Here is a 24,507-nt window from a genome sequence, read left to right as displayed (position 1 = left end):
AAGTTAAGGCAAGGAACAGGGACACAGCAGCCTTAACTCCATGATGTCTGACAAAGACTAAACCTAATTATTATACCAGAAGGAAAGCACATTTTTAAATTGCACAGCACTACACATACATGCTACAGATAAATATTTATTATTGTGCATTGACTGAGATTGTGATTAGAAGTTGTAATGACCTCCTACACAGACCACCTCTATGAACAATCCGCCTTTCATTAAAAAATCTGTCACATTCTGAGTGTATAGAAAATGCTTATTAGATTACAGACGGGATGCTGTGGTTAACTTTTAAGGTGAGGAGGGGGCTGTTTGTGTGTGTGATGGCTGTCTGAAAGTGAGGGGAATCATTCAGCAGCAGATGATGGTGACACAAAACCACTGAAGGTTTGCTTGTCTGCTCTTGAAGGTTTCAAGAATGCAGCAGATGCAGCACCTCAGTCCTGGCAGAGTGGAGTGACACAGATCCCTGAATACGAGCAAATTACATTTGAAAGTGATTAGCAAATGTGGCAATTATGATTATTGTATTAGGGAAATGAATAGGCTGATTGCTGAAAAACTGATTAAAAGTGTCCCAGATATGAGTAGCAGATCACAGTGCTAATCCCAGGAATTTCTATAAATGCAAATCCAAGCACCATTTGTACATTTCTGGGAAACCATTACACAATGGTCTCCTTTTTTGTTGCATCACATGTCAGGTTTTTAACACGAGATGAGGGGCAATTATCACAATAGTGTTATTTATCTCAGGTTTATCAGGAGCAATCTGACAGTGGCTTTATGGGATAATATCCTCTTCACTTCCTTCTTTAGTGCTGGGATTTGCATAAGGTTGTGAGCTGGAGTCTCAGCAGGAAGCCTTAAGCTAGTGACAGGAGTGCTTTAAGTTTCCGGACTTTTGGTTGGACTTGGCTGCAATGTGAATGTCCTTGGCAGTGAAAGTTGGAGCTGGTGCATCGAGGCCGTCTGTGATTCTAGACATGTCTGTGGAGCACGAACTGTTCCTCCGGACAGAAAATGTTATGAACCAGTGAAAGGTGAAAAGCAAAATCTCGGATTAGGAAGAAAGGCGCCAGTCTTTCGAAGCCAAACTGCAGGTAAAGGGTAAAAAAGGAGTTTGGTTGTTTACACAGACAAATACCTCTTCCACTATAAAGAAGAAATGCTCCATTTTTATTTATTGAGCATAAAAGCCTTTGTTGTCAATTTATAATATCAGATGGCGGCACGGTTTGGGTACGGAAATATTTTGACCAGAGCAATTAGTCAGCTTTCCAATAATTAATCCTTATAAGAGTCTTTATTTAGGCATTATTTACTGTACATGGCAACAAGCCTACTTGAACTATCGTACTCTATAAAGTAATGCAACATTTTTAACCAGTGTCCTTATACTGCCAATATTGTTCACTTACATAATGACACATAAAAAACAGCTGTGTTCTTACTTTGATAAAATCCGACATCAAGCTCAAACGGTTTATTCAGAACTGCTTTTCAAAATGACTCCTAGATCAAGGAAATTGAAAACAGTGGTCATCACTGACTGGTTATGAGATTTGGTCTAATAAGGCCCCTCCCCTTCAGAATCAGAAGGAAGAGATGAGAAGAAGAAAGTGCTAGTATCTTCAGTAACCTCTGCTGTAGAGCTGCATGGACAGTTTAGATATGAAATGCAGTATGAGAAAGACATTACAGTTTTTCAGCTGTTGTAGCAATAACAGTTGCTTGAACAGACCTGAAGGATTGTGAGGAGTATTCATGAACCATGTCAATGCTTTTAATTCATCTTAGCTTTAACTTCTAAAGGCTTAGAGATTGACATGGTGAGACATAGAACTCTTGTTTGTGGGAGGTTTATGAAAGACCTTCATACACAGCACTAAGGTAAAGGTATTATCTTTCTTAGTTTTCATGATTTCAGATAGAAGATCATCTTTTATGCTCCTTTCATTGAATTTTTACTTTGTATGTTTTCTCTTGAGTGTCATTATCCCACAACACATGTGCTCTATCTTGACCTGCAGTGCGTGATCACTTTAGGTTAAACGCTAAGCATTTTGCCGCATGAACATCATGATTGCCTTACAGCTCTGTAACTGTTTTGAAAGTAAATCTTCCTGGATAAAGACATCAACTTTACAGTATAACAACAAAAATATTTTTAAGATTATGTATACCAGCTTAAAAAGTGAACCCGTCAGCGGCATTACTGAGGTTATTTAGTAATATTCTATATTTGTATGTTACAAGGAAGCTGAATGAGCTTAACAGCTCTGCATTACTGCTTGTTCATTATCATTGCTGGTTTTCTGTCACAACAAAGGTTGACCTGCTTCTCTTGAGAGACCTGTTATATGAAATTAAGGGTGACATCAGAAGTCCAAATGGCTTTCATGAAGTATCGCCCTCTGAATGCTTTTACACGGTTATTGATTCTCATATGAAGTCAGTTTCTCAACGCAAACCTGTTTCGGATATCTACCATTGACAAGCGGTCACATTGTGGAGAAGCAGCTGCACAAATTGTGCAGGTCAGAGAAAAAAGTTGTGTTAGCGATTTCTAGAAACATTTTGGTGTTTCACCTTCTTTTTGGGGTCACTTTTTATTCCCTGTTTGTTTGTACATTTCCACGTTCCCATTGGTCGCCCAATATTTAGCACCGGCCCCGTCTGTTAGCATGTCAAGAGTACTTCAGGCGCTGGATAATTAAGAAAATAAATAAATAATGCTAACGACGATGCCTTGCCCGGTTATTCCCTTCCGCTGTGCCATCCTTGAGCAGGTTTCTTGTCATTTGCCGCGCATTTGCATCACCTATTGACAGCCAATCTTTTAAACTGCTCATTGTGCTGCTTTTGTTGAGCCGCTCAAGAGGAGCAGCAACACAAAAGCCACCAGCCTCAGCGAGTGGGTTGGTGTGTGTGTGCGTGTGTGGGGGGATTTGCATGCGGCTGGCATTGCCTGAGAGAAAAAAAAATAATTGCTAATACATATTTATGTGGCGCAAATTTGCCATTTGTTTATGCATAAAATTATCAATAGCATGGGGCGCTTAGCCAGAGAAAATGGTGACCTTTTTAAATTGTAATAAATAGCAATAGGCTGTTGCTACAGAGAGATGAGTGGATTTTTTGCTGCACCGGGGCGGCTGCCAGCAAACCCAGATTTTGCAGGTGATATCATTGAAATGGGAGGTGCTTGACCTAGTGGGCACGCTCTATGATACTTCACTGAATAAGGGATAAATTATTCGCTTTTCAAGTGACTCTTCCCCCCTCCGCAAGCACATTTATTTTCTATTAAACAATGAAATATTTTTGAAGCAGAAGTGGGCTGGTTTTATACCATGCCTCTGTTGAAAACTCAGAAGGTAACTTGTCTACCCCTGAAGTTGCATGGTTGTTTAACCTTCTTGATCCTGAGTACCACAATAACCCTTGTAGTAAAAATCAGATTCCTAGAGTGTATCTATTAAAAAGCCGGCAAAGCTTTCTGCAGATTCTCTTCTTCTGCTTACACGCAAGTCACTGATTGAAACGGAACATCATTTTCTTGTTATTTACATATTGAAGAGTCTATGTACTTATAAATGGACAATGAATTAGCTCCGTGATATAAGTATCTTCAAACTGTTAATTTATTATTTAATTGAGCTTTTTTTTTATTTGATTTTTTTTCAGCTTTCAAATTCATGCAGATGGGTTTTCAGTCCAAAGTCCAGTATTATCAGTCTGTACAATTGTAGGTAAGTAGTTTTTGCTCTCTTCCAGGTCATATACATTCTTTTATCTAATCAGTACTCATGGAAACTTTACAATAATAACTGGTGGTCAATTAAAATTGTTTTGGAAACTTCAAGATTGTCCCCCACTTCCCTCAATCCTCTTCATTATCGCTATCATTGGTGGGCACCAAGTTTGAAATGAAACAATGCCTAATAATTTAATTTGGTAGACAAGTGTCATGCAGTAAGGATTTGCAGCAGCAGTGCAAGCCCCATCACTATCCCTAACCCTGACACCATTGAGCCAAGCAAAAGAGCAGTTCCTTATATACAGTGTAATCTCAAGACATGACAGGATCCAATGATGTCAGAGGAAGTGTGATGTTACAGACCTCATTCTTGTGTTCTGGAACTGTCCATGTCTTAACATCCAAGATAATCATTTCTCACTAGCATTTTTTTTCTCCCTAAGATTAATTATGTGAGGTTTTACAAGTTTAGAAGAGCAAGGAATAATCATTTTAAGACTAGAGGATAAAACATACAATACATAAATATATAACAATAATTCCTGAATGTGTAAAAGGGAGTCCATATTACCCTATGGACAGAGTATTCATAGAGAACTAAAGAGAAGTTTAATATTATAGCATAATAGCAAAAGGAAATTTAAGTTAATCAGTCATTGATTAGAATTTTTGGGAGCTGAATATATACTGATGGAAAAAAGAAACGCAACACCTCCTCCTCCACACTCTGGCCCTCCCGTCTGCGTGGAACAGGCTGAAGAGTGACTCATCCGTGAAGAGAACCTGATGCCACTGCTGATGAGTCCATCGCAGCCTCTGTCTGGCCCGAGCCAGTAGGTGTGACGTCTAGGAGGTGTGAGCAGAGGGCCTCTGACAGGTCGCCTTGCTCTAAGGCCAGCAGCATTGAGCCTCACTGTCCTGTCACTGATGTGGGCATTGTGTCTGCTGGCAGTATCAGCAGCAGTACGGGTGGCAGATCTGATAAGACCTCTCAGACGGACCAGTCTGATGTGTCGGTCCTGCTCTGCTGTGGTCACTCGAGGGCGACTGTCCTGCCGGTCTGCTGAAACCTTCTCTGCAGTTGGGACGCAGTGGAGCAGCTTACTCCATAGTGTCTGGCATGCCAATGGCCCTCTCCCTTGCTTCTGGTGACATTCAAGGCATATGCACAGAAAACTGACTAAGTGTGGCCTTTTTCTTGCAGTGACCTAAGCTTTGAATTAAGGCCTTTTTAAAGGTGACCTGATCAGGCATAGTTCCACCTGGACCTCGTTGGGTAAAAGTGCACTTAACGAGCTTTTGTGTGATTGGCAAATTGCAGTGCCTCACTGCACAAGCTGTATTGCTAGCAAGAGGGCTTAAAACAAATTGACAACTTTTTGTGAAAGTACATGAGCTATAATTATAGTATTCTAATTCCAGAAAATGTTGTGTTTCTTTTTCCATCAGTATATATTGTCAAAAAATGTTTTGGTAATTTTTTAGATTAGGGGTTGGAGATACTACTCTACACGGAAGTTCTTTGTAGAACAGATTAACAAAACATGAACTTTAGTTTTAATAACATAATAGCAGCTGGCACCTGATGAGTAATAAAATGTATGAATAGTATTAAGTGTATCATTAATTATGAATGTGTGTTTTTAGAACAATAAAGTAGAAAGGTTTTGGGTGCAGATTAAAAGTTTTTATTTTGATTAATTATTCATAACTGACCGAGATACACTCAGTTGACTTTGTTGCACAAGAAATAAAGTGCCTAGTTAGTGAGAGAGTTAATTGGGTACAGGTGATTTAACCTGATGAATATCAAACCTAGTGTAAATCAAGAAAGCAAAAAAAAAAACAGGCATCAATATGCTGCTGTTATCAACAGAAAAATGCCTTTGTGCCATCTGTATATTGGAGCAATACTGCTTGTGGACAGCAGTGGAGCCAAGTCCTCTTTAGGGAAGAATGAAGGCTTTGTCTAGACCACCCTGATGGATATGAGTGAGTGTGGTTCAGACAAGTAGAACAATACACTAATTGTTGTGCACAACAGACCAATCAATGGAGAGGTCCAAGTGTCATGGTCTGGGCAGGAGTGCTTAGGCACTACAGGACTGTAAGGTGCTATGATAATCAAGACCAAAAACTTCACTTGATGCCAGTTCTGCTGGCTTGTCCCGATGTGAGGAACAGGGGCTTTCTCTCGAGATGAGAATGTGAAATTGCTGCCCATTGAACATGCATGGGATGAGCTGAGGTGATGTGTGGCATCTAGGGCTCAGAGATTCAGGCTCTTAAAAAGAAATGGGGAGAATTCCACGAGACACCTTCTGCAACCTGACACAAAGCGCCTATCACAGATGAACAACTTTGTTTCCTCCAGTGGGCGTATAAACTACTAGTTTGTGTCTTTCACAGCAGCGCCCACTATTAATCATCCCTGTTGAGTACAAATGTTAATCACTCTAATGAATTTACCTACTTATGTCATATCTGTTCAATAAAATGTCAGTGCATCTGCTTCAAAAAGTATTTTCCTGCACTTTGTGCAGTTTGTAATAACAAAGCTTAGATTGTTTTGTATACAGGTTCTGAATTGCTAATGTTGTGTATGCATTTATAAAGTGCTGTTTTGTAACTCTTAAACTACGATGTCACTGAAATGTCTTAATATGTAACATTCAAATCTTTATTCCAAATAGTAATACCTTCTCAAGGTCTGTAAGAAGCCTATAATACAAGAAACATAAATAGAGACCAATCCCCTTGATTTAATTTCTGAAATCCATTGGATTGCGTATTGGGTATAGCAGCCTCACCGCTCGAGGTCCAAGCATTACAGAAAAAGTTGTAGGTAAAAACTGAAAGAAGAGCACAGGAGCTTGTATTGCTATTATATGTCCATGAGCAAGATAAGACCATCATTATTAAATTATTGACTGCTACAATGTGAATTTGTTCATATCTCCAAAGTGGAGAAGAGCAAAGGAAATTGCCTGTAATTACTGTTTTTGAAAATAATAGTAGAAATAGTAAATAGCTATTGACAATGTAAGTATTTTGTATTTCTGAAAATTAGATTAATATGAATTATCAGAAAACGTAATACATGTTTGTTTGGGTAAATACATTTGGTCATATTAGAACAAAAACATTTTTTGTGTTCAACCCAGTGATTTCAAATGACCATAAATATTTGGATACATTCCTTTTAAGTATTTTAAAAGTCTCGTGGGTGTTATGACTTCAGCGACTTCAGACTTTGTTTCTGCATGTAAATTTGAAGATTGACTTGGCCTGTCTAAGATTTTCCCCCTTTTTCTGTTTTTTTACGTATGTAGATAGATACGCTGCCCAATAAAAGTGCAATAATTGTGTTCTACATAGGCAGCCAAAATGTTTCTGTAAATTGCAGAATGCCATCTGCTTCTGCCAGTATTAGTTATATCACCCCAGCCATGACTTCCACCATACCTGAAGTAAATTCTTTGGTTGAGAGGTTAAACACATACAGTATTCAGTATCTTCCATACCCAGTGTCTGGACATCTGTCTACTTCTGTTTATTGCTGCCAAATATGTGATTCATGACAAGATTCATATCTGCACCCAGAATCACACCAATTTCAGCGAGTTCCAGCAGAGACTGAACCAGATAAAAATATCTGGTTAGAATATAATAAGGGGCATAAACTGAAATATAGTTCTTATTTTACCTGAAGTAATAGTTTCAATCTGTCATTTTTCCTAGTTTATCATCAGTGGCTAGGATACTGGCATAGATATTTTTATTAAACTTCATGGACAGGTGACAGCAAAATAATTATTACAGAAATGTCCCCGCGTCATGTAGTTTTTTGATATGTGAATACAGAAGCTTATAAATAACAAATTTAACAATAGGATATAACCTTGATTACTGATCAGATCATAAATGGTCATTTTAGACTCTTTTGTGGTTACAGTTAGAGATGGTTTTATTTCCAAATAACGTTTCATAGCAGAATTATTTAAGAAATGTAGCAGAATGCTAGTGCAGGCAAAATGTACGTTAGTAAACCTCTGTGGTGTGAAACATCCTCAGTCCTTGCATTGAAGAGCTCGCTCACTTCTTTTCTTCTTTTCACCTTCTCGATTACAGCCAATTCAAGGCCTTGCATGATTCAACTCTCTTTTTTGCAGCTTGCTTTTCATTTGCAGTGTCAAAGACAATTGCACGCTGTACAAAACATCAATCTGCCATATTTATTTAATGCTTCCATTGGGTGACTCTTACTTCTTTGCAGTTGTACTGCAACTTTGCTATTCCTTGAAATGTTGGTGCATTGATCAGTTCCAGTGAACTCTATTGTCTAAGCAATTATTACCTGTATGATATATACTGTACATAAACTGCAAACTGCCTTAGTCAACATCCATGAGAAAAAGACCATCATCTGAGTCTTCCAAACTATTAGAAAAATATAATGAATGCGTCAAACGTAACTATGGAAATGTTTTCTAAAGATATACATTTAAAGTTTCAGAAGAAATACAAGGTGGTCGGGTGTCATCATGGATGAGATAATAGACATAGAAAAAAGTTACTATCAATGAGATCTCAGATCTCAGGGACTGTATCTCCACAGATAAAATCAGAAAGTTTCAGAAGAAATACAAGGTGGTCGGGTGTCATCATGGATGAGATAATAGACATAGAAAAAAGTTACAATCAATGAGATCTCAGATCTCAGGGACTGTATCTCCACAGATAAAATCAGAAAGTTGAAGATCAGGTGACATTCATGGCCAAGCCATTCCTGAGCTGTTGAGCCCGGGAAGCCAGGCTTGAAAGAACTCTAGTAAAAGCTTGGTGCAGAAAGGTGCATCACAAACATGCTACAGTATGTAAGTTTCTTTGCACAATCACAGAAGCGTTCTAAATCCTATGATGATTTCAACTTGAACTTTTTTTATTCATACTTAATGATTCTGTTTTGAATAGCACCCACTGTTTTGGGTTCTAGAACATATTTGTTCCTAATGATGGAAGGATTTTGTGCCAAATTGTCTAATGCACTCTCCTTGATAGGATAGTACAATCAATACAAAGGTACCTTTAAAGTCTAAAACTTCTGTGATAGAGCTTTAAGCTTCACTGTAAAAATGTTCCCAAGTGCTGCTGACTCCAACACTCATACAGTATGTTTCTCATGTCTCTCGGTATACTGAGGCATCTGCCTAAGCCTTATTAGTTAATGGTTGAACCACATACAGTATAGCTATAATGCTAAGTAAAACACTTTTCAAAATAAACATTCGCTTTCAAAAATTCTTTACAACCTAACTTCAGATTTAATGACTTACATCTTTATTTTCAAAGATAGATGTATGCACCAAAAAGTAATACGTAAATGTTAATTTCATGCTGAAAATTAAAAAGGAGAAACACGATGTTTTGACTGTAGAGCCTTCTTCAGGTGTCTAGGTTCTAGCCAGTGCCTGTTGACACAACTCTCCACTTGAACATATTTGCATTATATTTGAGTATTTACAATGTGTGTAAATAAAATGTAAGGGTTCACATTTGCTTATTGAAGTTGGTTTTCAGAAATAATGCAACCAGTAAACTGCTATGTTCCACTAGTTTACAGAGAAATTTAAATGGCATTTCCGCACAGGTTTTTATTAAAGAAACCAAGAAACTGCTATGATGTTTTGTTTTCAATAAACAACAAATTTGAAAAGACTTCTGCTATTTCAAGGTTTTTAGAAAATCCCAAGAAAGAAGGTTTTTCAAAATTCTAAATTAAAGGTTATTCAGTCAACTTCTGACCAAGGCTAAAAATGCTCCCGTATCTTGACTTCAATAAAACTCAGATTGTTTCCTCATTTAAGTGGTGGTAACATTCTGTTAATGTGAAGAGAGCACTCAAGGACATATTTTAATTGGATTCTTTTTTCACAATAATGTGCAAGTAGACATTAAAAACTTGGATTACTGCTGTATGCATGAAGTGAAATATTGTAACCTTTTAGGCAAACATCTATAAGCTAGATACTTTCACTCTTTGTGAACATTTCAAAATAACCAGTAAGATGGTCTTATCTAATGGATTTATTTACACTCCTAAACTATAGTTTACTGGATTTGTTTATAATAGTTGAGTTACTACAAATAACAAAGTGGTTGAAAAGCAGCATGCTCCAAAGAATATTCTCCCTCTGTTTCTTCAAGACTGGGGTGGGGGGGGGTTCCCTGCTTTTGACTGAATATCAAAACTGATTTCACAGAAATGCCACCAGAGCTCCACTCCCTCCCTCGCAGCAAAACTGTGCGACAGGAGGAGCTAAATCTGGTTTCCATGACTCCAAATACGATTTCTCCCACCCTTTGGATAGGCAGCCAGCCAGCCAGCACCAAAGTATTGTTTTAACCCAACATCCACACTGAGCCAATCCCAGTTGGAGACTTAACCTCCCGTCTCCTGTTCCTTGGGCTGTTGGCCAGCTGGATGATGTGTTGTGCCTTTTGTGCTGAAGACCAACAATGCAGGACAGCTGAGAAGGCTTTCTGTGTTCAGGACAAAGTACAAATGTGGGACTTTCTTGCCCCTCCTCTGCCTTCCCGAAAGAACTTTTTCTAGCCACTTGTTACAGAGTTCAAAATATTTTTTTCAAGTAATCAGAAGTGCGCATGGTCATGACTCTAGATTGCGCACCTGCATGTTAAAGCCATTGGTAACTCCTGCGTCATGCTTTTCATTTTACACAACTGAACAATGTAACTTTCAGTGCAGAAAATAACTATAACCCATATAGTTACTATAACCCTTAGAGTCTTGGAAGGAAAAACACTGAAACATCAAGGCACAGAAAAATGAGATGTGTTTGCCTGAATATGTGCAGAACCAGAAGAAAGCAGTGTAATGAGCTGTGAGCCTGTCTGATAATCAGACAGGTACCCGCATCTAGTGACCTGCAAGGAAAGGTTTACATTTTCACATCAGCACACTCCTGCTGTGCTTCTGAGTTTTCCTTCTTCTTCCCAGCCTATACATGCCTTTTAAATCTCCATCCCTTTCCTTTGCATGCTAGCCATCACAGAGTTTATTAACCAACGGGTTTACCTTGAAGAGCTGAGTCTAAAGTCATAGAATGCGTTCTAAGTGGGAAGTGACTCATGTATTGATAAACAGTGCTTTCCTAAAGTATTGGGACAGAACTGTAAGGATGTCTTTTTTTCTTAACATTCAAGCAATTTGGGCCATTAGATTTATATGAATGGAAGTCAATAACTGCATGAAACGTGTGACCCATTGAGCTCACCAAACTCATTTATTTGTGGAATCATTGATGATGATTTGCTGTAGCTTTGATTTCTTGCCTATTATCAGGTTGTTATGACTTCAACAGCGTGTTTTTTTGCTTGTACTGTATAATGCACACTCTACTAGATTTAAAATAAATTTCACTTTTTTTCTCCTGATGATCTCCTTGGTTGTGTTGGCCTTATGTTTTGGGCCATTGTCCTGCTTTTTGGTGAAATGCCACCCTACAAGTATGAAACTACTTTCCTTGACATAAGCAGACAAAATCTTTCTGTAAACGTACAGATCCATTCTGATACTGCCATCATTAGTTACGTCTTGAATGGAGACAAATGAGCCAGTTCCAGGGGTGGCCAGGCTGTGTTGCAGTTTTGGCTGCTGCAGAGCATCTCAAATGATTACACAAAGAGTTTGGTGACCTCAATGAGTTGCAGACTTCAGGCAGTTATTGCCTTAAAGGGAATGTTCAAACAAATAGTGACTTTTCCACTGATATTTGCTGTGAATGTGTTCCAATGTATATGGTTGTTTGAAATGACTAATGTCACATTGAAAGAATTTTGTAAATTCTGATGATTTTGGTTTAACATAAATTATATTTTTGCTCTAATATGATCACGTATGCATGCAATTCTCCCGCCCCAATAAACTGTATTTTCTTCTGTGATCAAAGGAGTTTGACTATAAGGCAAAAATAACATTTTTAACTTTGCTCTCCCCATGCTTTTGGAGGGCACTGTATGAGTTCACTAAATCATTTATCTCACAAGTTTACAAGTTTTGCAGACTGAGCTACTGTAGATTTTTCTCTTTTTTCTAACATGGAGAAACTATAGCAACCATTCTGTGGTCTGATACCATGGTACTTATGAGTCTGTTTTTGATACAATGACCTTTTGACTTCTATAGCCTTTGTTAACTGTAAATTTCCTGTATGCTTTAGCTATCAAAAGTATAAAAAGCCTGCTGTGATAAAATAAGGTACAGTATAGTGGGGAAGAGTTCCAAACGATTGACTCATCCAGACAGCTGCTACCCCAGAAGGAGCTTCCTTAAATAACACTATTTGTTCTATGACAATTTGGATGACTTTGCAAAATACTTCTACCATATAGTACACAAACGTCACAATTATCTACAATGTGTCTGCACTATTTAACTTTATTCTAACATGTTTACAAAATATTTGTAAGTGCTGATATTCTAAACTCTTAAACATTGATCAACGGTGCATTTGCAGATGTTTTAAGCAAAGCAAAATATCTTTCTTCTTTCCCCACTGAGAGTATACAGATGTCGGCTCGTTAGTATGTATTAACAAATACCATGTTTACGCTTTTTGTAATGATGTAAATATGTTGTAAATTATGTAGCATTACAATCAACATTAGTATACAGAAGAGTCATGCATTCAAATAGTAGTTTATACAATTTTTGGCCCCTGCGCGCCTCTTTGATAAGGACCTGCACTGAGGCCTTAATCCATGCTGGGATGAGGCATTTTTAGTTTTCATGTTCATTTCCTTAGCATAATACGCAATTGTATCCTAAATACCTTGTTGTGCTGTAAAGTCAAAAGACAGACTTCATAATTTCAGTATGAAGTACAGTAAATGTATCTTTGTCTAATAGTCCATTTTCTACTGTGCACTTACCGAGGAATAAATGCTTTGCTTATATCTGTAGATATGTATGATCGTGCATTTTATTATTATCCTTTAAAATTCCATAAAGAAAAGGAAAGTGGAATAATGTTTCTGCTATGGATGTTGTCACATGTTTACTTTTCAGCATGGAATTGATCTGTGCTTATTGCTTTGATACTTCCCAGTCAAACCTCTTTAAAATAGAAGTTTTAAAAGCAAGGTAGAAAAATAAGCATTTTTAGCTTTTTGTCAAGCTGAGAAACACTCAGTAACAAGTTGACTTATTGTATCTTGTTAAGAGCTGAATTTCAATAAAAACCTGCAGACACCCCACCCTTCTAGGATCAGGATTGGATACTAGTCTATAGTATCTACTGCTCGTCTGATAGGAGGTACCTGCTAACTGAGAATGAAGAATTACAATTGAGATTTTCATGATTCCAATACATTAAGAAGCCTTCAGTAAAAATGCTAAATTAAAAAAATGAAAATATTAGTGCTGAAAATATTGGTGCTAGTAATTGCATAGGCAACTAACCTAAGCTATTGCAAAAAGATCTGCAAGACGAATTATATTAATCTGTTCCCTGCTACAGTATGTACAACCTTGATTGAGACTGCATGCAATCTACAATCTTCCTCCTGTTATTTCAGCTTCCCATTACATATTGTTCTATTGACAAGAGAAGGCACTTCACTTGAATATATTCAGTTTAAAGTGTTTATTTAGAGTGCTGGAATATTGGCACTAAAGAGCAATGAATGGACCAAGGCCTAGGAAGGAGCTTTTCAGCCAAAGGCCAATTTTTTTTTTCATTTGAAACCATAACACATTCCTTCACCAAGAACAAACACATCCACTTCAACACAACCTGTATAACTCTGTTTCCTACATAGTATTCAAAACCGTTTCTTGGTGTTGATCAATGCAAAGGTCGAAAATTGTTTTCGGCGCGGCACAAGAAAATATCAGTGAATTCCCGGTTTCATCTAATTTCAACCCCCCCCCAAAAAAAAATTTAACTTAAAAGCTGAATGAACAACATCTTCAACTGTAGCAGAAAAAAAAATCAACTTGTCGGGTTTTAAGCATTAATGCAACATGATATAACTTCTCATAATCCGTACTGTGGCAGAAATCCCTGTCAGACTTGCGGTCTTGCGGTAGGTGGTCGATATTCTTCCCATTTTGTTCCTTTCTAAAATTAATGTTTTCATGGACACCTTCAGCTCAGGTCCTTCCTGATAGCTAAGTTAAGCAAGTCCGTACTCTCTGGGGTTTAAACCTCACTGAAATCCATCATATGGATCAGTCCACAGCAGCAGTTCTTTAAAAACAACACAGAAATTCATGAAATATCCAAAGACGTTGCATACGAAATGTCCAAGTTCACATTGTGCATTTTATTGCCTTCAGATCTCCATCAGATAGAGATATCCAAAGACCCCCAGATGCCCACTGTAATAGTAAAATGGATTATTAAAATGAGGGATGCAATCAACATAATTAGCTATCATTGTGTATAATTACACATGAAATTTGCTTGTGCTGTATCCTGTTAACTGTGAGAAACAGTCCCCTATAGAGCAGGGGTTCCCATTTCCAGTCCTGGAGGACTGCATTCCTATAGGTTTTATAGTCTCTTTAAATCTTCAGCATCCAAGGAGCTGGGAAAATCTGTTAAACTGCTTCAATTAAGCCAATAATTAGTTCAGTTATATAATTAAGAGCCCATAACCCTGCAGGATTGTTTGGGAACCCACTACTGCTATTATACCATTAACAAAACTGAGTTTTGTCCTTCATAAATTTTTGTTAGATTTTCATAGATATTCTTGCGCTTAAAAGTGAACCAGAAGACTCAAAATAGAATTTTGTGTTTGCGTTCAGTAGACCATTTCTGTTTGAACCTGATCCTACTTGCATTTTTACACATAAATGAAACTTATGGTGAAATGTGTTTTGGATGTATATTGTTATATAGCTAATGTCTTTGTAAAAACAAAGTTAGACTCTCTCCAGACAGTAAATCCCAACAACTGAATCCTAAATACCTTGTTGTGCTGTAAGTCAAATGACAGACTTCATCATTTCAGTATGAAGTAAATGTATCTTTGTCTAATAGTCCATTTTCTACTTTGGAGTTACTGAGGAATTAATGCTTTGCAAATATCTGTAGATATGTATGATCATGCATGTTATTATTATAGATAAATATGATTAACGTCATCACGCTGTGTGTCAGCTGTAGATGTCTTTAATCCAAAGATCTCTCTAAGGGACTGTTAAAATATTTCTTTCAGAAGTAGTTATGAAGATATTTACAGAAAATCACTACATGTAAAAACACATTTCATTAGTTTTCATCAAACTGACCAAAGGGCATTATTCACATTGAAATTACAGCTGTTATTCAATATATATAGTGGTGGATACTTGTGAGACTCAATTTTGGTTTGCTGGAAATATGCTGTCCATTTTTTTGTACATTACATTTTAATGTATGGGGTGATCTGAATAAAATGAAATAAAAATATTTACCAGTATTAAAACACTGATTGATATCTGTTAAAGAGAGTAGACATAGTATATCCAATCAGAAGCATTACAGAAGTCATGCTTTTAATTTGCAAAGAAGAAGAGCTATCAACACTATTCAATTTTGACATTCTTCATATTACTGTTGTGTAAAATCAGTTTGGGATTATGATTGTAAAGTTAATATTGACCCGCATTAGAAAAGGAAAACCAAATTTGTTTCCAACAGTTAAAGAATGAACATGTCAAAATGTGGGAAAAAAAATATCTTCACTTATAGTTAGACAGAAGGCATGGATTTATGTGTAACACATTTAATTCTTAAGTGGGCATTGCATTGTTGCACAAATAGCCAGTAGGGATATTGATGATAATCCTGTTACAGGTAATATTTGTATAATTACTTAGTGCCATTTAACAAGGTTTATGAAAATAAAACACTTGATAGAATTAATGAAGGTGAGAACAACCGCACTATCAACCAATATATCAATAATATAATGCGTTCATATCAACCTTTTGGTGACAAAAATAATTCAAGCTTTGTTCTTCCATATACAGTAGCTACAGTATTGAAATATGAATTTAATAAAGTGTTTGCATTTATTACCAGGATGCATGATTTGTTTAGTACTGAGTTATCGGAAATATATGTATATTATTCGAATACAAGATCCTTTTTGTTGGAATTAGGTGTTTAGGGATCTCATGGGTAAACAAGGAAAACTTTGTTTGTGGAAGGCGAGTTTAATGCACTTTTGTAATGCAGTTTTGAGAATATTGTTCAAACTAAATGGGTGAAATTCTCATGTGAATTAATTCAATTTATAACCCTTGGAGACTTTGAACAAAGAAATTAAGGTAATTGTATTACTCTAAGACCATCCATTAAAACCCTGCATATATTTTAATCAATTAAGCCAATTAAGCACAACAAAACTTCACAAATTATTAGAGTAGATAGTATACACAAAGTAACTACTTTAAAACAATACTCATGGGTGCACACTGAAACGGGGGATGTTAATTATTTGAACTTCTTTTTGTGCTCATCTTATTGACTGGGATGTTATGCTGTATTTTGGGATATTAATTTGCCAAATATGTGATTCTCTGTTTATATAACAATCACGCGTAATGCATTTGTATATGTTTGAAAGCATGCCTCTTTCTAATGCCCTTGTGCTCATCTTCATTATTTTACATTATAATTGAATGTGATTATTAGTGACTTTAGAGACCCTTGTCAGTCTGTTAGGAGAGTGGAGTGATCTTTCTATCAGTTTCTATCAATGCATGCTGAAATACACCCGGCATTACCCAATACAAGGAGAGTGTAAGAAAGATAAAATATTTTTTTCTTTTTAAATTATATGTATTTGTTACCGTTTGTTTACTTACCATTAGATCACAGTAGGCTTGTGTTTTTCGCAAAATATTTTTGGGCAAATCCGTTTGTACACCGTCATTGAAGAAAAAATAAATGAAAAACAAACAATGTGGGACATTTCCTGGGATGGCACGCAACTGAGCTATGCTTTGGGAGCTAGTTACAGAGCCTACAGCACGCTGGTGGTTTCTTTATCTGTGTTTTCTTTATCCTGCGACATCACCCTCAATATGGCTTGTAAACTGTAAACAGGTATGAAAGGGTAAAGAAACAGGTATGAAGGGGAAAAGAAGTCAAGAAAAGTGCCTGATTTGGAGTTAGAAATCAAGATTTTGAGTAAGTTAAGGGGTGGGTTCAGGGCCAGCCCTAGCTTTTTGGGGCCCTAGGCAAGATCTTGGAAAGGGGCCCTTCCAGGTCACAACTGCACAGACACTGTTACTATCAGCTCCCAGCACAACCGTATTTTACTACTTAGAACCATTAAATAAATTAACTATATAACAAGAAAACTTTTATTAACCTGCTTTGAAGATCACGTAATAATTTAATAAACAAGAACAAGAAGCACAGATACAAGGACAGCATGTACTTTAGCACTGAAAGTAATAAATAGGAACGTTAATAACAATAGTGATAAGCAGGATCTTACTTCAAAATTAGAACAAATCAGAACTTGCAAATTACTGCATTGAAACCGTTGTAGAAAGGAATTGTAGAAATAAATATACATTCAAGTAAGAAGTCAATGCACTCAATAGCAGGGGAGGTAAGATCGGTAAGGCTAAGCAGATGGGAAAGTTTTATAAAAAGAACATTCTGTAAATCAATTCGACTGGATTTTTGGGAGGCAATCATCATTATATCTTCATAAGATAGCAGTCGGCCACTATGTGATTGATGCTTATGATGGCCTGCCCACTGACATGGTCATGACTGACCTCAGGTATGTTTTAATCAACTTGAGCTGTGAAAAACTGCTCTCTGTTCCCACCGCTGTTACTGGGAGACTGACTGCGATCCGAAGGGCTACAAACCCCTATGTAATGAATTGCAGTAGACACTGCAAGGAAAACAATACATTTTAATGCTGATTACGTATAATCGCTGAACGTTATTTTGTACTGTACATTCACTTTCACGCTTTGTTAACTTTTACTTAAACAGTTCAAGTAGTCTACATTATGTGTTTGCTAGCTTAAAAATGTGACACTTCTACCGATCGATAGGTGCATGGATCTGACAGACTCCTAACCAAATGAACTACAAATGCATTATTATGGTGACTTCCTTTGGCGTTCTGTTTTGAGATCGCTTATCCTGCTTTTTCTGTGCTTGAGAAACATACTATGTCCTCGATTCTGATTGGTCAGGTGTTGACTGGGCTTCCAGTAGGATGATCCACAGCAGCAGCATTATAGTGAATTTGTTCTCTCACATTTGAATGTGACAGTACACATTGAGGGGGCCCCCTGGCAACCTCGGGGCCCTAGGCAGTGATCTAGTTCGGGAACAAGTGAAGGTGTATTCCATGCTGAGAAGAGAAGAAAAGAAACAACGTTTCGGCCGTGGAGCCTTCTTCGGGTGACCTTTACTTGTTCCTGTGCAGCCTACGCCCGCTGATGCAGCTACCTACTTGAACTACTACTTGAACAGTCACCTAGGGTGGAGTGGTGGCTAAGGATCTGCGCCTGTGGCAGGAAGGTTGTCGGCTCAAATCCCGCAGCCGGCAGAGGAATGCTACTCCGTTGGGCCCCTGAGCAAGGCCCTTAAACCCCAACTGCTCCAGGGGTGCCATATAAATGGCTGACCCTGTGCTCTGACCCCAAGTTTCTCTCTCCCCATCTGTGTGCCTGGGTGCCTGTGTGTCTCATGGAGAGCAAGCTAGGGTATGCAAAAGATGAATTCCTAATGCAAGAAATTGTATATGGCTAATAAAGTGATCTTATCTTAGTTCGCTTAGAGCTGGCCCCGGGTGGGATGATGGTGACCAGTTTGGCATATATGCATGGCAAGAATGAATCTTCGCTTCATGCTATTAGAGACAGAGAGAAGGCTATTCGTGAGAGCTATGCATCTGCTTTGTTCCTCCCATTTTATTATTATTGCATTTTATTTTATCTATTTTGTATAGTGTATTTGCTCCATTCCTGTTTTCATAATACTTTAAACGATATTATACATACTAAGATAAGTTCACTTTTCGCAAACCCCAGCTTGCTCTCCATTACTCATACTAATACACTTAAGAATACTTGTTTAAGGGAGGAGAACAGGAGGATCTAAGGTGGGGTGTTCTGATTATACACGAGTTTGGGAATACAGGCAATGTCAGGCACCTAACTACCACAGAAAACGCAAGTCTGTTGTAGTTTGCTTGCAATTAGAATTAAATCCAGATAAAGAAAATTAATTTTATTAGGTTGCATTGACTGCAATAAATAGAGGCTCCGGCATTTAAAAAAATATTTTCTGTTTTCATATCTTCAAAATGTAGGATCAGAAGCAAAATACATCTGATAACTAGCTGTCAAATGTCAGACTGATACAGAGGGCAAGTATCACTTTGTATAGCCCCTGTAGATACCTTGAAAGGGTTAAAGGCAGTTGGATGCTTTTGCAGATGGGATAGCATATGACATTTGAGGGTATGGGGAAACAATGGGTTAGTTCATCCATCTGGAGTGTTTTAAGATCTGCTGTCTATTTCTTATGTACTAAATTCTCTTTCAACATGTTTGGCTATGTAATTCAAAGATAAATAAACCCATGAGTAGGACCAATCCATGTAGACATTAACAGACTCGTATGCTTAACACCTTTTTTTTCCACGGGCTGTGTTTTATAAAGCCATTTTTGTTTCTGTGTTCTACCACGAGCAAGATGAAGCTGAAAAATCATCTTTACTAGACTGTCAATTATTGTACAAGATTTTTACATGTGAAAGGAATTAATTTAGACTTAATGTCTTGTGGTCTTTTGTCCATATGGTATATTTTTCTGTATGTAAACATCTTTAAACCCAGGTGCTTTTATGTAGCGTATTTTGTTTTTAGTGTGTTCTCAGCAATTAAACATATCTATATCTATACCTTACTTGACGGCTTTAAAAATATGGATTTTTTTTTCGTGTTTGCCAATTCGCTTAGAGTGAGAGCAAGGCAAGCCCTTTGCTAAAAAAGTGTTAAGAGCGATGAACTGGATTGTGCTAATTCAAATCCAAAACAAAAGCCCGTCAGACTATTTTAGTGGCTCTCGAAACAATGAGAGCAGCAGGGCCATTCTGTCTAATTACTCCAAGACAGGGATGCTAAAGAGGAATTAATGATAGTTGACAAGTGCAATTAATAATTAAAGCAAAGCCGGGAGTCATGCAATAAGCAGATGACAATAGCAGGATAACTGTACATGACAGCTTTCATTCGTTTTTATCTAAGGGGGCCTTGTGTACAATGAGGGCAGGAAGAAAGGGGACTCCTGTAATCCGGTCACTTATATGCAGTAGTGCCCCCCCTCCCGCAACACACACAGTTCATTCTGTGTGTTGTACCCCTCAGTCCCAACCCCCGCCCCATCCCCTCCTTGGTCACATTACCCTGATAGCTTTCACTATCAGGTGTTGACAAGACTATTTAAAATTCATGTCGGAGACTGGAAGACAAGGGAAGAGTGAAAAGAGACTGGGGGCTGGAGTTGAAGTGGGATTTCCATATCAAAGGCAAAGGCTTTGGGTCCAAATGGTAATTAAACTGCCCATATTTGGTCTCACTGGTTGGATCATAAAAAAAAAAATTGGACAGGGCTTTCAGGTTATGTTAATACAGTTCATCTATTTAATTAGGGCTTTGGCGGGTCTTTGTTTACAACTGACGTCCTTTCTAGAAAGGAGGGGGAAGAAAGGCAGTTAGAGAGAATCCACAAATGAAATGAAAATCGGGTGGTTTGTGTTATAATGAGGTCCGTTGTGGATGGACCTTTGATGGTCCTCACCGCCCCCTCCCCTTCCCAGCACTCCCCCCAGTATCCCTTTCTAAAACAGATTGGGGTGAATACGAAATGAGTGTGGCCTGAGTCCTGAGTTGGTGAAACCTAACGGACACTTGGGCTTTCATTTATCATGGAAAACTGGGAAGAAACTGCAAGACGCATTTGTGCAGTTTGGAAGGACTTGCCACAGATTGAAACATCAAAAGGCCCTGTAATAGAAGATTTACAATAAGATAAAGCTGAAGCACAGGCTGGAGCAGCACAGCACAGAGCTGTTCACCAGCTGTGCGTGCTGCCGTCAGTGGAAGAAAGATCACGGGGAAGTATTGTCGGCGGGGAGAGAAAATTGATCCTAGCTCTTCTGAATTGGAGATATTTGTAATATGCATTTTTGGACATTCATTAATATCAATAATAATTTAACATTTAGGTTTTACTGCACTAGGTCAAGAATTTATGTATACCATGTCTAAACTGGATGGTAGCTTGAAATAAAAGTTTGTTGAAGCATTCAGTGAAGGCCTACAGCTATTAGTGGGTCAGCACAGGCTGAAGATGATGATATAGATAAATGCATGCGTACCGAATATCTATACAGTATGGTTTATGTCATATTAACATTGGATACATAGCGGGCTTTTGGATTGCAAACTGACCAGACCCATCCTTACTTGGCTTCTGAGATCTCGTAGGTTGGGGTAGTAGGTAGTCATGCTTGTCCGTTCGATTTCACTTACATTGCTCCAGCAAAGTAAAATCCGTATACATGTCAAAGTCACTTTGGATAAAAGCACCAGCCTGATAAATTAGTACTTGTGCTGCTACTATAAATAATAATTAGGTTTTTCCCTTTTTTTTCCACCTTTAACAATTCAAAGTACATTGTTTTCTTGTTTTAAAGAAAGGCTCCAGGGTCAGTGAAACTGAATTGTGTAATTCCTTTTTTTCCCCATTTGTTATCCTTGATTTATCAATGGAAGGAAATTACTTGCAAAGAGAGTAGATGCCAGTCAGGATGACATTTATGTTTTCCTATAACCTGCCACTCCAGCAGGACCCTCTGGAGCTCTGATGCCTCAGCTGTAAACGGTCTTGTAAAGGGGTTTAGTGCTTTGATTAGATCATATCAAGCTCCTTGCCCTTACATCGGTGGGAGCAGTTTGAGGTTAGTGGGTTGATTTTTCACTCTAAGTCACGGTTGAGAATTGCCTGATAATATTAAATACAAAAATGCCCTTTTGTAAACTTTAGACTTCAGAACACAATAAAAAGAAACTCTATAAATCACATAGGCCATGCAAGTAACAGAATGCAATTCATTTCTGTGGTGCCCACCCCCTATATGTCTTGTTATATTTTTACTGCACTTTAGACAATCCTTTTAAGGAACAAATTGTGTTTCTAATACAACACAAATGATCAAGTGTGAAAAACATAAGAACAAATGGAAGGAGTCTGTTCCATTAGATAGTGCTTTCTTGTGATGCCCTGTGTGGTTCTGTTACTTCTTCACATGTTACCTTCTGTGCATTTGGAGTTTGTTATCAATGATGTTCTGCAAAGGCAGTGGTTAATCGAATGGAAACTTTTATTTAGTGGTAATTGGTAATTGCTTGAATGCGCATTCAGGGTTTTTTTTTTCAGATGTTGTCTCAGAGAGCATTTGTTTTGCATTATGGTTTTAAATATCGCTCTCACCCCCTGATTCAATGTAAGCAGCACCAGTTTTGTGTGGTTAAGAGGTTGCTGATATTGTGGTGGACTGAAAATCCATTCAGGCTGTTGCTAATTAAGGATTGCCTGTAGTAACACCAACAGAAAAGCCAATGCACATATTCATTGTTAGTTTTTTTTGTTGTTGTTGGCTATACTGTTATGAGTGTTGCAGATAATTATACTACAGCAGTTAGAAATGTGTTTATACATGTGAACCACAGAGACATAGAACACACTATTACTAGGAAAAGTCTTATGCTATTATTGTAATAAACTCCATTTTAACACTCATAATCTGACTCTCTAAGGAGTGAGGAGGATCTCTGCCTGTTACAATGCAATTAAATGCTTAAAGTACAGAAGAAAAAATGACTCGCTTCTAGAGAACAGGTGAGGAACCCACAGCGACTCGTAGGGAAAGCTGAAGGTACTTTTAGGGATTCCCAATCATTCTCCCCTTATTAAAACACATATTAACATAGCAAATAACGTGGAAGACACAATTAAATTGTGTAAATTGTAAAGTTACATTCTCTGCGTGTTCTTTTCGTTTTCAGTCTGCAGGTTATTCCAGTGTCATTGATGGTGAGGAGAAAGGCATCTTCTGACAGAAATTTAACTCATCACTAGGAAAACTGTCAGCATTTCTTTCTGCTAAACAAGATTGATAACTTTACTGATTGGTGTGATTGTAAGAACTGAATCGCTGCATTTAAATATGGAGACAGATAAATTGTTTATTTCACTGTAATGCAAGCTGAATGCAATAGCACACATAAACACTGAGCAGAGAAATTAACCTGTAAAATTGACCTGTCTGTTAGAGGGAAGTTAGAAACAGACCACCTAATAGTTAATCGAGCTGTCTAATTTTAGCTTGTCTCACCCATCAGTGAAAGTGAAACAATGTACAGATTGAAAATCAAGAGAAGGGGAAGAGAATATACCTTATTAAGATATTTTCACACTTACTGTGTTTTTTAATTGCTATCTGCTATGCTCAGATGTGTTTAAAAGGCAGGATAATCAGAAATCACCTTAAATTAGCTTCAGCTTCTTAGCCCTCATACACACTTACAGTGCCTTGCAGAAATATTCACACCTTTGCACCGTTTTCTTATTTTGACACGAAAACGTCAAAAAATTAATTGTTGAAGCAACAATTAATATTAATATTATAAATATAAATTAGTATTAATAACAATTACACAACCCACTACAGAAATTGAAAGCAAAAAACGAAAAGGTACATAGATAATCTGCAAGAATAACAGTTAGGTGAAGAACCACTGCTCTAAACTGAGCAGCTGGGCAAGAAGTACACTGGTAAGGGATCATAATGGGAGGCCAATGACAACTTTGAGACACAGAGATCAATGAATCAGACGGAAGTGAGAAGTTCCCCCGGTCTAGAACATTTAAGAAAGCTTGCCGGTACAGCAGGATGACAAGAAGGGAGCCATTACTGAAAACAACAGCAACAAAATATTTAAGTGATACAGCAATCGTGTGGAAAAAGGCTTTGTATTCACACGAGACGGAATTGAAATGTTTAAGTCTAAATGTGTCAAAGCGTCTAATGAAACCCAAAACAGTGCATTATGCAGTCAAGCAAGCAAAGTGGCAGCATCGTGGTATAGGCCTGCTTCTCATCATGGGGAGGGGGTGGGAAGCTATTTGAGATTTGTGGGAAAATATAGGCAAATCTTAGAGGACAATCGGCTAAAACTGGGATGAGGATTCACCTTTCAGCAGGGCAATAGCCAGACCTCCATTGTCTACAGGGGTGAGTGTGTGCTAGCGTTCTAGCTGCCATTCCTCATTACACCCAGCCCATGACTCGCAGCACCCACCCCACCGGAATCTGTGTGTCATTTGAGCTGGCATGGGGTTGTATTTGTTTCTGTTGTTGGATCTAGCACTCCAGGGACTCCAGAACTGGGCATCCAAAGTTCCATGGCTTCCATCTTCTCTGTGTGTTTGTCCGCAACAGTCTTCCAGGGTTAAAGAAGCTGTCCAGCACAATCACAGGCCAGGTAAAACACCATGTGAAACTTGGTGGTCGGACAGCAGTGAGAACTAGGCTGTAGAATGAAGAACAGCAGCTGGTATATTAAGACCAGACACCTGACCACAGCAGAGATCTGGTTTCAGGTCAAATTTGAA

The 24,507-nt window shown here is 37.9% G+C and overlaps 1 protein-coding gene across 2 annotated transcripts in view; it reads left to right on the top strand.

The window, feature by feature from the left end:
- The window catches only part of sox5 (SRY-box transcription factor 5), a 330,663-nt gene that overhangs the window by 54,585 nt on the left and 251,571 nt on the right, over nt 1-24,507 (top strand). For both annotated transcript variants that reach the window (XM_015352122.2, XM_015352121.2), the window contains exon 3: nt 3,694-3,758. The gene's annotated coding sequence lies outside the window, so the exon portion shown is untranslated. The remainder of the gene's footprint in view (nt 1-3,693; nt 3,759-24,507) is intronic.

Source organism: Lepisosteus oculatus, chromosome 7 (assembly GCF_040954835.1).
Source record: "Lepisosteus oculatus isolate fLepOcu1 chromosome 7, fLepOcu1.hap2, whole genome shotgun sequence".
In the NCBI taxonomy this organism is placed as follows: Eukaryota; Metazoa; Chordata; class Actinopteri; order Semionotiformes; family Lepisosteidae; genus Lepisosteus; species Lepisosteus oculatus.
This window is presented reverse-complemented; position numbering and strand designations above follow the sequence as displayed.